The 15,606-nt window shown below is 37.1% G+C and overlaps 1 protein-coding gene across 1 annotated transcript in view; it reads left to right on the top strand.

The window, feature by feature from the left end:
* Window positions 1-10,296, top strand: part of IMPG1 (interphotoreceptor matrix proteoglycan 1) — a 1,456,118-nt gene extending 1,445,822 nt beyond the window's left edge. Inside the window, exon 17 of the mRNA XM_044086796.1 lies at window positions 10,029-10,296. The gene's annotated coding sequence lies outside the window, so the exon portion shown is untranslated. The remainder of the gene's footprint in view (window positions 1-10,028) is intronic.
* The last annotated feature ends 5,310 nt before the right edge of the window (window positions 10,297-15,606 follow it).

Raw genomic sequence — 15,606 nt, 5'->3', positions numbered from 1 at the left:
CAGTATATAAAGGGAGAGTAAAAGTCACCCATGAATAAGATGATTGGTTGGATGCTGAGTGCCTCTAGTAGGCTTAGTCATGAGACTCTAGGGACATAGATGGTGACCTGCAGGTAGCCATGATATGGTGAGGGACCTTATCTATGGTGACGTGTGCATGGATGAGCTCCATGGTATCATTCTGTTTAATCAACCTGGAGGTATGTTTGTTGCCTATGTAGATTGCGACACTTCCACCTTTGGTCCCAGTCTGTCCTGTTGTTTATCTAAATGTGTGGAAGGCTATTTAGCCTTGTACTGCAGGAGTACTTTCTACAGCTTTAAACCAAGTCTCAGTCACAGCACAGATGTCTACATTTTCCAGAGTGATGAGGGCTCGGGGATGGGTTTGTTCAGGCTTATGTCATTGAGAAGTAACACCTTAAGGCTGCTTGGAGACTTTCACTATATTGGTAGTTTTGTCTTTTTTGCATTGTCTAAAAAGGCTCTAACTGGAGAATAAAGTTTTATCCAATATCTAAAAGCCTAGGGAGGACATATTCAGTCCATCCTTCTTAAAGCAACATGATTTGTTGACCATGTCATAGATTCATATATTTATAGAATGTTACTGGGCTAATAATCCCAGGGCACCTTTCTAAGCCTAGCCAAGTTTTCCCAAAAGAATAATGGTGTTCTGTATCCAAACAGGACACTGAGGACCAGGCATTTATAAACTACCACTATCCATAATGGACATGAGTACCAAGCCCAGTGTAAATTTCCTATTCCCCACCTACTGGTCTAAGTTCCTCTTAAATTGGATAATAGACAAACTCAGCTTCACATGATTGGGAAGCCTGTTCCATAGAAGGGGCAGTATCTATTGATACATATATCTGTCTCTCCAGTACATTCTGTTTATGTCACAGACAAAATTTAGGTCCCTAGACCTTGCATTTCTGGTACTGTTTGACTTATGAATATGCAGGAGATTCATACATTCTGGGTTTGCAGATGCCTTGTAAGCCAGGCATAGATCACCCCTCAGCAATTTATAGGGGCCTGATTAGAGGAAAAGGGCTTTGAGGCACTCTACATAAGGCAGGTTAGTTACACCTTGTATTCTTTTTGTAAGGAACCACCTTTTTGTAAGGAACCTCTGAGGTCACTCTAGTTGCTGCATAAGCCTGGTCAGGTGCACACCAAAGGGAGCATTGTACTATGATTGGTCTGATAAGGGAAGGCAGAGTACAGAGAATAATGACCTCTTTGGACCAAAATGCCATGCCCTTGCTTTTAAGTTGCACAGCATAAAAGGATTTCCTCACCAATGTGGCTACATGATAGTCGAAGGTAAGGCAAATCTCCCTGACCAGATCCCTGACCACTGGGTCAAGTTCTTAAGGGCTTATTATCAACATGGTAATTAGCTAGGATGATTGACTTCCTAAAGGTATATTTATGTACTTCCTAACACTGAGGTTAAGGTCATGCTTTGGCACCATTTGTTAGTCAGAGAGAGGCCTTCTTGAAAAACGCTAGTGTCTGCTGGGGAATCAGTGATAATCCCCAGCTTGCAAACATATGAAAACATAGCCAGCCATAAACATTCAGGGTTTGCTTCTATGTCAGAGATACGTATGCCAAAAAGGAGAAGGCCAAGTACCAAGCCCTGGGAGACTCCATTAGTGACTGGCATCTTAGTGAAGGAGGCCTCACCTATTTTGACTTCCTACCAATGAGACATTTGGCTATCCAGTGGTTGATAAAAGGGTTTACACCTAATTTAGTGAGCTTCTGTATAATGCCTGAGTGAGATATTGTATTAAAAGCCTTGGTCATCTCAAGGTTAGCTGTATGTACAGTCTTGCCCTCATCCATTGCTTTGGAGACCGTCTCAAAGAAGTCCACCAGATTTAATAGATGTGACCTTCCTTAAACAAAGCCAAACTGCAGTAGGTCCATCATTTGCAAGTTGCCTATGTCCTGATTTATCATGTCCATGATGATTCTTTCCATGGCTTTATATATGAAGCTGTTCAGACTTATGGGCTTGTAATTACCCAGATCAGAGTTTAGACCCCCTTCGTGCAGGGGAGTGACTGAATGCATCTTCCATTCCTTGTTTACAAAACCTGACTTTAGGCTCCAGTTGAAAAGTGATTCAAGTGGACCACAGAGGTCATGTTTCATGCTATTTTAAAGCATCCTAGGATGTTATCAGGGTCCATCAATTTGCTGCTCTTGGCCTTAACAAGAGCATTGATGACCTGTTCATAGTAATGGTTAGGTAGATTGTGACATGCAGTGTTTCCTTTCGACTACTGGGGGAAGTGTGGGGTGATGGAGATTTGAGCATAACCTGTCAGCCAAAAGATTGCAATGGCCTCTGGTTCACTGTGAGTGATACCATTTACAATACGTTCTGTGCATTGTTGTGTATTGCCCTTGAGATTAAGGGCATAGCTGTAGAAAGCTTTGTAGCTGCCCTTTGCCTGAAAAGCTATTTTTTCTTCAAATTTAGCCTTAGAAGTATGAATTAACTCTCTTAGCTGTCTGTTTGAATTGGTGAGGGAGCTTTTAGTATGCTGGGCTTTGTTCCTCCTTTGCTTGGCCAAGATTATTTTCTTTTGTTGTATAACCAATTGATATTGTGATTCCACCTGGGTGGCTTGTCTTTTGGGTTTATCTTATTCTTAATACAAGTTTACACAGCTCACTCTATACAGCTATCAATATGGCTGTACAGGAATTTTAGAAGTAGCTTACCATATGCTATGGAGTTTACTGGGCTTGGAGGTAGTTGAATTCAGACAAGGTTTTACTTAGTAGAGAAAGGTTAGCCTTGGAATAGATCCTAAATGTTTTTGGCTTCACTGAGTCCCTGGATTTAATTTTTATTTCAAGCAATACTGCCTTACTGCCTTATGGACATATCTTACGAGTGAGGATATTACAGTGGGTGAGGAACATTGCTCCCCCGTGTTTGTGAGTACAAGGTCAGTGATATTTGTACCCCTGGGAGGAGAGTGGACTCTATACAGCTATCAATATGGCTGTACAGGAATTGTGTAAATAGCTGACTATATGCTATTGTGTTTACTGGGTTTGGGGAACTTGAAATTTAGCCAAGGTTTTATTTAGTAGAGAAAGTTATCCCTGGAATAGATCCTAAAATGTTTTGGTTTTGCTGAGTCCCTGGATTTAATTTTTATTTTAAGCAATATTGCCTTACTGCCTTATGAACAGATCTCACTAGTGAGGATATTAGAATGGGTAAGGAACATTGATTGCTTCCCCATGTTCATGAGTACAATGTCAAGGATGTTTGTACCCCTGGTAGGAGAATTGACCAACTGTTCTAGGATGTTGGAATTAATGAAGTTTAGGGATCGCTGGGCTTGGGCATTAAAAGTGGTGTACAGTTCCCAATCTATAGAGGGATAGTTGAGATCTCCCATGAAGCTGGTACTGGGTTGTATGGTGAGGGACTCTAGTACATTGAGATAGGAAGTATGGGTTTTCTGGGACATGGAGGGGACCTTTAGGTTGCAAGAATATGGTACAAGACCCTGTTTGTGCTGAGCTGAACATGTCCTCCCATGCTGTTAGATACTGGATCCCCCCGGAGTGACACCAGACGCTAGGACAATTGCTAAAATCAATAATTTTATGTTCATAATGTGGCATCACCCTTGCAAGGCTCATTCATATGCAAAAAAAGTCAATTGATATAAATGTTTTGATAACAGATTCATAGTAGCTTATAGTTGTGGTTTTACAACAAAGTAGACTCGATGATACAGCTCTAAATAAAATGATAGTAGAGACAAAACTAGAGGATGATTCTTTGTTGTCATGGTCACATGGAATTGTACAATGCCTTTTTGTTGCCAGAGGTCAGAATAGCCAACACAGCATTGCAAGATAATTTTCATGACATAGAGTAGTTTGTCAATAATACAGGAAACCAAAACGAGGAAAGTAAGCAAAAAGATACATCTGGTAAAGGAACTTTTAACTTAAAGGTAACTGATAATGCTTTAATTACTGTAAAACCAATGTCCTGTGCAAATGTTTTGTGGAGCAACAAGGTGCAGACAATATTCATAGGCCTATGCTACCTTACAAAATAGATGGCTGCTATTAGAATCAGCTCAAAAATGGGCAGACTGGTGGCAGGTATGGGATACTATAGCAATAACCCACGCCTGGGTGTGGGTAATGCTGGATTTACCCACGGTTGGCGTGGTTTGGTCATGAGGGCGAAGCCCGAGTGGCCAAATAAAGCCAACCGTGGGTAAATCCAGCATTACCCACACCCAGAAGTGGGTTATTACTATTATACAATGACATTATTTAAGAAAAAAAATAATTACTTTTCTTAAATAATGGCATTGTATAAAGCCTCCTTGCTGCCCTTCCGCAGCTGTCTGGTATTCTGCGGCAGTTCTGATGTACTGCGCATGCGTATGCCTATGTAGTACATCAGAGCTGTGGGCAAAAGCAACGGAAAAAGCAAGATCTCCATTGCTTTTTACTGTTTTGCCATGTTAAATGGGTTTAACATAGCGAGACAGCTTTAAATAAAGCAACAAAGAATCTCCGTTGCTTATTTTAAAGCTGTCTCGCTATGTTAAACCCATTTAACATAGCGAGACAGTTTTGAAAAAAGCAACGGAGAAAGCAAGATCTCTGTTGCTTTTTACACACTGTCTCGCCATGTTAAAGGAGTTTAACATAGCGAGACAGCTTTAAAAAAAGCAACGGAGATCTCTGTTGTTTTTTTTAAACCTGTCTCGTTATGTTAAACTCCTTTAACATAGCGAGGCAATGTTTTAAGAAAGATTTATACTAATGGAAAAAGTCCGGGCGACCGGACCTTTTTCCATTAGTATAAGTTGATTTACAACGTGCACGCTGACCAGTCAGCATGCACGTTTTGGAATATTAATGTGGGGTTATGGTATAATATAGTGTTACCACTTGGATTCTGTGGCAAAGGATATAAGGACCTTGATACATTTATAAAAGTATCAATTTTGAGTATTGAATTTTGAAACATTTTATCTGGCAGAGATGTTTTTATTTATATTTCAGAAAATTAGGTCAATCTCATGGTTACACAATTTGGTAAAGAAGGAGTTAAATTTAAAATATGGAAAAAGATGATGGAAACCATTAGAATCGCTAATATTTATAGTATATTTCAACTTTCTTTTGAAAAAAATAGTATATTTAATACAGTTGTACATATTAGGTAAGCTTAACAGAGTTGTATATTGCAGTAAAGAGCATGGTGATTTGTTGTTAATAAATACAAGTATCTAACTTCCTTACAAAAAAGAAGTCATTGTAATGAAGATAATGTGGTAGAAATATTAAGAATTATGTGCTGTAACTGAACTAAAGTAAGGAAAGAGTGGGAAAAGACTGAGTCAATTTAATGTAATAAAATGAAATTGTACAATATTGTACTGAAAGATGTGCCTATGGGTAGGAAGATATGGTGTAAACAAGTTATAGAAAAACACTGTTGTATAAAACCTTAGGAGCAGGTAAATGATGGGATAATGAAGACTTTTAAAATGGCAGAAAATATTTAGAGAAGTAAAGGAAATAGGAGATTTTTTGTTTTACTATAACAAGTCTGAGCATTAGTAGGTCGACAATGCAGAATCTAGGTTGAAACATCAAAATCTATAACACCGATCAGGTACAACCCTGAAATTGTACCAAAGCATGAAACATTCTACTAGACCAAACACAGAAATTAACACTAATATTTGTCCTCCAAAGGGGCAAGTCAGGGATTCGATATTGTGGGTTTCCATATGGGTGGATTTTGATGTTTCCATCTTGAGAGTCTGTGTTGTTGATGTACTAATGCTCAGACTTGGTATTGTAAACCAGATTTGTTTTATGGAGATTAATGTTGAAAATGTTGTTCATTAAGGGGTTAATGAAGCATAAACAAGTAATATACAGTGTGAATGAAAGGAATACAAAGAAAGATAAGACAAAAATGGATAACATTTTAATTTCTGCTATATGCTGAATATGGAATACTAGATGGGAAATATAAGTTCATAGATTCATTGGTATATACTAGGCTAACGACCACCAGGGCCGTTTTAAGCTTAACCATGTCACCCAAATGTAACCTACAAATTTGTTTTTATATAGGTGGTGATTTACTGACTGCTTCTGTCCATCAGACACATAAGAGCCAGGCTTGGGGAGAATTTCTGATTATACATCCATTGGTCCAAGTTACGTGTAAAAAGGGATAGAGAGGAGCTCTGCTTCATGTGGATGGAGAGCCTGTTCCAGAGAATGGGAATTCTCTGAGAAACACATCTGTCTTTCCAAGATGTCCTATTTAATAAATTATTTAATAAGACATGGGTCAATGATGATATTGTAAATAAAATCAGAAAAAATACACAGTAAATTAAAACAAAAATGAATAGGATTTTAATTACTGCTGCATGGTGAATATGGAATAGTAGAAATGAAACATTATTATTTAATAAAACATGGGACAGTGATCTCGTAAAAAAAACTCAAATTATGTTTGTGGAATAAGAAATGGGGGATGAACATGTAAAATATGTGATGCTAAATACATTTTGGGGCTTTTTAAATATCTTATATGTAAATAGTGATTTATATGATGTAAATAATTGAAGTCCCCACTCTTTCATTAAAAGCAGTGAGCTGTTTTATGTTTACCTGAATTACCAACAATGCAGCAGGTGGGACTTTGGTTTAACATTTCATCCAAAGGACAGCCAGCTCAGGAGTACAGAAATCCTGTTATGTTACACAGCTGTTTCAGTACTGGAAAACTAATCTAAGCCCCTTGGGTGGGAATAGAACCTACTGCCTTCTGATCTTCCAGGTGTAACTGTAAGTGTGCTACATGTTGAGTTACTTATATTGCATTATGATAATAGCACTTGAAGGGAGCTCCTCACCTAAATTTAATAATTATATATCTATACTTTTTGTAAGTATTGTGTCAAAAAAACATGGAATATATACTCCACCAGAAGCTAACCTTTTATATGCTAAATCAATCACAACAGCACTTCTGCACAGATCATTCAGTTATGAGTTTGTACCATTTACTCAGTGCAGCACACTGTGCTGAAATTAAGTATCACTGTGGCTGCTGGTTACTGAACTGATAGCAGTCGGTGTTGCTGCTTTTCTGAGTTACTAATTCTTAACTTTAAGTACTGTTACTGTCCAAATAGCAAAGGCAAGTTGCAAATAAAGAGACAGCAGCATCACTTAAACAAAAGAATTTGTAACGTAGAAAACCAGCTACATGTCTAGAATGCTAATGAGCTTATACTGCAAAATTCCTCATGCATATAAAGAACTACTTGTACTGATTTAACCTCATGTGACCCATTCCACTTCACATGCACAGTTCCTAGTTGAACTTTCTGCAGTTAGTTAGTCCTGAATAAATGCAGTGCTTTGTAAGCATTTCCTAGGAAACAATGAAGTGCACTGTATATATATGTGTGTGTGTGTGTGTGTGTGTGTGTGTGTGTGTGTGTGTGTGTGTGTGTGTGTGTGTGTGTGTATGGAAGCACATACTCACACAAGCACACAGACACATTCACACACTTTCAAGCATATAAACAATATGTTTTATTGAAACATACATTCAATTATAATTGATACTGCTACATTTTATAATAATAATAAAAGGAGCCTTTCCCTTCCTGAAAACTATCTGCTGGAATCATATATATATATGGGTCACCTTCATTTGCCCAACAGTTCATGTGACTGACAGAAATTTCAGGCAGCCCAAATGCCTGACAGTTCACTTGCCCAACAGTTTATTTCCCCGACAATTAGAAAAAGGCAAGTAAAAGGTTTATGTCCATTTCCCCACTGTAGTGCGAACCTGGAGTTAGAATATATAGTTAGGGAGGGGTGTGGGGGGCACAGCCCCCCACCTACTTTGGTCTTATATTGTCCAGTTTGTTTTTTTATTGTTCACTAAAACCAAAGTAGGTGGGGACTATGTCCCCACACTCCCCAATGTGGGGTGCTGTGCCTCCACACCCCCCCAACTATATATTCTAACTGCAGAGTCGCACTACAGTGGGGAAATGGATATATACTTTTTACTTGCCTTTTTCTAATTGTCGGGCAAGTGAACTGTTAGGCAATTGGGCTGCCTCAAAGTACTGTCGGGCAAATGAACTTTAGGTGAAATGAAGTTGACCCATATATATATATATATATATATATATATATATATATATATATATATATATATATATATATATATGTATGGATCCATATCAGATCCAGGAAACCACACTTCCCCAGTGACCAAATCACCAAGACTACATCTCCGACACCACACTTCCCCTACAATGGTAAGTATAAGTATTACAGAATGGAATGTATTCCCGTTTCCGCAATACAACTAGAAAATAAAAAGTAACATGTGCATAGCGGGGGGTAAGCCCCCCTGCATCCCACCCCCCTATTTAAATATACCAACTCCAAGATCACACCACATTGTGGAAATGGGAATACATCCTGTTCTGCACTACTCACCATTGTCGGCGGTCTCCTCCGTCGGCGATGTGGTCTCGGTGATCTGGTCATTGGGGAAGTGTGGTTTTGTTGATCTGACAGGTTCCCATATACTTTTATATATACATATATACACACACACACACACCACACACACACACACATATATATATATATATATATATATATATATATATGTATATATAGTATATACGTTTCTTGTTTATATTTTATATTTACAATTTTTATTAAGAACAAACTCTACTCATGAATCTATTTCTAAGTACTTCATACAAACTGAAAACATATTCAGGGTTCATAGCACATTGTTTCCATTCAGCAGTACAATTTATCACTGTCTCTTTAGGAATTTGGCAGCGCTGATGATGAAGTCGTTCTCCTGTTACCTGTGATTTAGGATTAAAATATCTCCTTAGCTTTTCGGTAGTCCTCTGGCTGAATTGACGAAAATCTTTCTTCCTTTACCAGTAATTTAGGATGAAAATATTCTCTTAATTTTTCCATAATCCAGTCAATACATTTATTATTATTAGTTTTCTTTGGCTAGACCAGTAGCCAAGGTGGACATACACATAATACAAAGTAATGTTACCTTGTGATTTTTCAAAAAAAATGTGGACCAATGATTGTGAGCTAATACAAAAATGTGGAGTCTACCCACCTGAAATATTGAAACTCCCATCACTTCTTGGTTTTCCTTGTGCATTTTACTTTGTAGAAACCTACACATGAAGACAGAGCATGTACTGTAGCCACTACATTGCCAGGCATGGACTGAACATATACTGGGCACTATGCATATGCAACGTTACTTTACGTATAAGGTGTAGGCTTGCTTTCATGGAGTTTTATGCCTGCTCAATAATCTTTACTCTTCTATACGACACTAACCATGACTGACCCCATATCTGTACCCCGTCACAAATCTCTCTCATGTGACTATCATCCGACCAGTGCAGTTTTCTTAATGTTATTCCATTTGGGGATTCCTCATATTTTTTCATTTTTATTTTTGTGGATATCTAGCTAGACTACTTTACTTCTGTATGTGAAAGTGTCAAGTCACACTCAAGTACTTGACAATACTGTTAAACAGAAGCACACCTTGAACAGTGAGGTCCGAGGAAATGCCATAGCTACATACGAGTGTTGTCAACTCTTTATTTTCAATACTGTAGAAGGCAGAGATGTGATTGGAGACACACTGTCAATTTCATTTAATTAAGACAAAACAATAACGTTCACAGTGTTTAGCATTTTGATAATTGCTAAAATGTTCTAAGGTAATGTGACTGAACTCTGCTAGACATAGATACAGTGTACTTTGGAATGTACTTTGTAGAATAATCATGTTCGTCAAAGAATAAAGACTACAGTTCTAGTGCAGTAAAAATGGAGGCGTGCCCATTGTTACGACTGAATGTTTACTTTGTTTCCTTTTGCTTTGACAGATTTGGGATTGCAACAGTCAGGAGACTGCAAAGTGTCTTGTAGTAATCTCACACCAGAAAGATGCAAAGCAATTTTTTTTCATATTACTACAACATAAAGAATGTCCCTGTTCACTGAAGACATTAAGAAAAAATGCATAAACAATGATTTGTTTTAGTGTCTTTTTCTTGTGTGTTGTAATGGTCTAGCTGCTCAATTAAATTGTGTTTTCTGTTTGAAAGATTAAGTTATTGTGTCATCCAAGAATAAATAAGTGTCGGTGTGTTAGTAATGTCTTCTTTATTATCTTAACATACTTTAACATATTTTTTCTAAAAAAATAAATAAATGTCTAAAAGTAAAAAAAAAAAAAATACATAAAAATGATGTATAAGCCAGCAACCTTGCATATCCTATTTATAGGTATACTGTGATATCAAAAGTGAGCTTTGCATGTTTGGATAGGTAAGTAAAGTGGATATTTTATCACTGCAACAGGACTCAAGAACATTTTACCTTTGTGTAGCTGTATCACCCCTCTGAGTTCTGTAAAGCTTTCAGAATATTATTCACAATTTTATGTATGTTACAATACAACTGCTGTAACGTAGGACCACCTGCTTCATCATTTTTTTTTTCATTTAGAGAAGTTAAATATGTAGGGCTATCAAAATACATCAGATAGGAGAGCATGATTATACAGAGGAAGAGTGCCTATGCACACAGCCCCCTCCCAACACATATACTAATATATGCAGTTCCATTTTTTTTTTACTTTAATTTTGTACACAAGGGATGCCAACATATAGCCCACTGTCTAGCTCCATCTTAGAGCTATGTCCAGTTTCCCCCATCTGCTGTTGTAAAAAAATGGGAAAAATAATAAGTGGCAATCATTTACATGATAGCTGTTTACAGAGGTGGTAGGACAGCAGTGGCAAAAATGGGGGATTGCGACTAAGTACATAAACGCTATAGACTAGACAGTAAAAAACCTAACAATCATAGGATGTGAAACTGGACCTAAAAGAGATTATATTTATGACAGCTGTGTGTGAGACAGCAGGGAGCTGCCTTGCATGAAAGAACTGGAAACATGACATCACCTTGTTAGAAGAAATTCCTAATTTATATAATTAAACAAAGACTGGGAATACTGTAACAAAGTAAGGATGCCTACAGTACTATAAAAATAAAATACGCCTAGAGTACTTCAACTAAAGAAGTAGACCAGCAATGCTACAGCAAATTAAATGACGCTATAGTAGTATAACAAATGAAGTATGCATTATATTGTAACAAACAGAGCACACCTTCATTATTGTAACAAATTAATTATACCTATGGTACAATAACAAATTAATTACACCTACGATACTAAAAAAGTAATTACATTTACAGTACTATAAAAATACTTTAACAAAATAAGTGCACTTTCAGTGCTAGTGCAAAATAAATATACTGACAGTAGTAACAGAAACTAAGTACTCCCGTGGCAGTATAACAAATGAAGTACACCTAGTGTACTGCAACAAAATAAGTACAACTACATTACTACAAAAAATAAATGCAAACAAATTAAACACAGTCAGTAATATAAACAATAAGCATACCTACAGTACTGCTGCAAAGTAAGCAAATCTATAGTTTTATAACAAAATAAGTGCATCTACATTACAGTAACAAAATAAGTGAGCCTATAGTTTATTGGTCTTTTGACTTTTTCCCGGTTACGGGTCGCCACAGCAGAACTCTGGTCCACTAATGATTGGCAGTAGATTTTCATGTTGCCAGCTCGACGTTCAACCTTCAACAAAGGCATGCCCATTTACGCATGTCTTTCGATCACCCATCCAACCACGGGGAGGACATGCATACTCCACACAGAAGGCACTCCCCACACTCCAGCCAAGAATTGAACGGGAGAACCTCTTCCTGTGAGGCAACAACGTTACCGCTGCACCACCGTGGATCAAGTGAGCCTATAGTACTATAACACATATACAGTATTATCACAAAAATAAGTGTACCTATGATAATATAACAATATAACAAATAAAGCAAACCTACAGTACTGTAAGAAAGTAAGTACATATATAATAATTTAATAAAGTACACTTACATTACTTTAACAAAGTAAGTGTGCCTACAGTAATATAACAAGTGCTACTACAGTAGTGCAATTAAGTAAGAACACCTATAATATTTTAACAAAAATCTGTATAACAAATGAAGTGTAGCAATTTTAAATGTCAGATTAAGGCATACCTCAAAAGTGTATCTTATTATGAGGAACATCCCTCATTTGAAGTCCTAAAAGGTTCATATTCCTCAAGGTTAAACTCTGAAAGCATCTGTCACACATTCAGTATTAGGATTTTTTTAACTGATATCAATGATAAAGAGAACTCAATCATATTAATTCATCAAAAGAACTTTTTAGAAGTAAAACATAACACATTTTAACCATCATATGAGCTTCCTAGGTGAAGTTGTTAGTAAACTGTCGTGTTCCAAATTTTGCCCATTTGTTCCACATTATAAGAGGAAATGTTTCACATTTTAGTGATGGAAGGTTGAAAGCTATGGGCTAAGGTTTTAATAAAATATTGACTCCTCAAAAGATTTTCTGTTGGGCTGTCTACCTTTTACAAGTAGTATCTATAGGGGCCTTGGATTTCATGCCTTGCAGATATGTATGGGACATATGAGGTAGTGCCTCTTTGTTGGCAGGTGATGGGTGGCAACTGTCACTACAAAAAGCGTATGTATTGTCATGCATGCTGTCACCCAGGATATCAGCCCTGATGTGAACAAATCCTTCTACTGCCCACTCGCTGGTCTGATGTTGCTGTAAGTTACTTGCCCTGGGAAAAATTCGGGTTCATGTTATGTTGTCGAACTTCCAAAAGTCCAAACACCATATGGTGTCCCCTGCACTCCCCATGTTGCGGGCTGCGCCCTCCACACACCCCGGTCTTTAAATATACCAACTCCGAGATTGCACTACAGTGCAGTAAAGGGAAATCTTCCCTTTCTGTACTGAACAGAAATCCCCATTGAAATGTTCAAACTTTTGAAATTTCAAACATATGGGTTCGACAATATGGCATTTGAACTTGTTATGGTTCGACAACATAATATGTATCCAAAAATTCACCATCTGGGTATTTTGTTTTCATGATTTTCATCTCACAAAAATGAAATTCGATGATATGGCCATTTGTGTATTAGAATAGGATCCAAACATACATATGTGTACTTGTGTATGGATATATATTGAACCATAACGTTATCAAAGCTATCATACTCTGCATTAGTACATTAGACATAAACTGCATTATCAATGGTATAGTTTCTTACATCAAGCAGAAAGCTGAGAGTTTATCTGCTGCATGGAAATTGTGTCAGGTACCTTTTTAATTACTACAAAACATGGAGTATTTTAGAAACTGATTTTTTTTCTCATTTTGTGTAAACCACTGTAGTCCATATAAGGCACATATTTCATTCCATATCAAAAATCCTAAAAAAACTTATTTCTGCTTTCTGCATGGATACTTTGTTTTTAGATTCCTCTGGGGAGTCTTTGAGAACTGTGAGCTCATAGAAACTGATCAGTTTATCTCCCTGAATCAAAAAAACTGTCATGAGAAAGCTCTCCCCTCTGAATGATCTAGGGACACAGTTTCTGTTGTTCTGCATTTTACTAAAGAGTTTGTGGACTTCATAATCTATCAGTTAATTTTTTCATGAGCAGTCAGTGCAAACTATGTCATGACACCATAGGTATGTGCAGGCTTTGTCATGATGCCACAGGTATGTGCAAACTATGTCATGACACCATAGGCATGTGCAGACTATGCTATAATGCCACAGGTATGTGCAGACTATGTCATGTCACCCCAGGTATGAGCAGATTATGCCATGATGCCAAAAGTATGTGCAGACTATGTCATGATGCCACAGGTATGTGCAGACTATGTCATGGCACCACAGGTATGTGCAGACTATGTCAGATGCCACAGGTTTATGCTGACTATGTCATGTCATCACAGGTATGTGCAGACTATGTCATGATGGCACAGGTATGTGCAGACTGTCATGTCACCACAGGCATGTGTAGACTATGCCATGACACCACAGGTATGCCCATAGATATATGCAGACTTTGCCACAATGCCACAGGTATGTACAGCCTATGCTATCACATCACAGGTATTTGCAGCCTATTACATCACAACACAGGTATGTGCAGACTATGCCATCACACGACATATATGTGCAGACTATGCCATGGCAACACAGATATGGAAGGCTGTTGTTAGTCCACATCCTAAGTTGTAGCCTTATTGCTTGTTTGCTGTCTAGGCTGTTAAGAAATGTTTGGTTTCAGATAATTTGCCATTGGTGAAATATTGAGTTTTCTGTATGTTTATATCAGACTATCCAACAAAAATGAAGAATTACCAAATTACTATGACATAAAATAATATTTAAAATGTGGGATACTCAATTATTTTTGCTTTTATTCTGGAAACTAAGCAAATTCAGTACATTGCAATAAGGCTAGCTATCAGACTGGAATTCAGACTTACACACTAAGGTAAAAATGTTCCCATTTGATCTTTTAATAAAAATAGCATTTTTGCATAAATAAATTGTATGCTGTGGTAATGGTTATTGTGAGTCTCACAATTTTGAAAAATAAAGTGCAATAGGAAATGGAACATGAGAAGTCTCAGAAGTTACTGAAATTACATTAAAGTAGTGTTTAGGGAAGCATCACCTCTCAATACCTGAAATGAGGGGACTGCACCTCCAAACACCCCTCCTTCTTATATATATTAATTCTGAGGTGGCTTTTCAGTGGAGTAGAGGGAATATTCTGAGATACTGCAACCTCAAACTTTGTATGCATTCCACATAATCTCAGTTATAGTCTCAGTGGTCTTAGGATTTTAGGATCTTAGCAACCTTGGAATTTCAACTGGAACCTATGGATGTGATTTTAAACAGTCTCAGGTAACATACCAAACTACACCTGTTTAACTGAACATTGGCCTATGCATAAGATGTTCATAGGATGCTTTCTCTCTCCCCTCTCTGTATCTCTCTCTCTCTCAATATATAATGTGTGTGTGTATTTATATATATATAGATTTAGATATATATATATATCTTTCTTACTGCTTATGCAGTACATGATGCCAAAACATTTATTTTTTTTGTTTCATTTAACTTCAGAAAGAGAGCATTCCTAAGCTTATTGAATGACATATTAAATTCCACTTTGCTACTGTGCCAAACATCATGGTGCTGCCTGTTACTACTTTATACGATGGGCAATTTGCTATACATTGCAGACGCATTAGTACTACAATAGTGTACCAGTCCTTTTGTAGAGCTTGAGTATTACTTCTTAAACAAATGCCATTGTTAGACTCGCAAACTATTGTCTAAATTTTAGGATTTTTCTGAATAACTTGCATTGATACTGTTTAGAAATCATTCCAAAGGTAAGGTATAAAGAAATCATTCCAAAGGTAAGGTATAGAGAAAACATACCAAAGTTAAGGTATAAAGAAATCATTCCAA

The sequence above is a fragment of the Protopterus annectens genome, chromosome 1.part1 (assembly GCF_019279795.1).
Source record: "Protopterus annectens isolate FY-2018-M chromosome 1.part1, PAN1.0, whole genome shotgun sequence".
NCBI lineage: Eukaryota > Metazoa > Chordata > Ceratodontiformes > Protopteridae > Protopterus > Protopterus annectens.
Note: the sequence above shows the minus strand (reverse complement) of the source record. Positions and strands in the feature narration are given on the sequence as shown.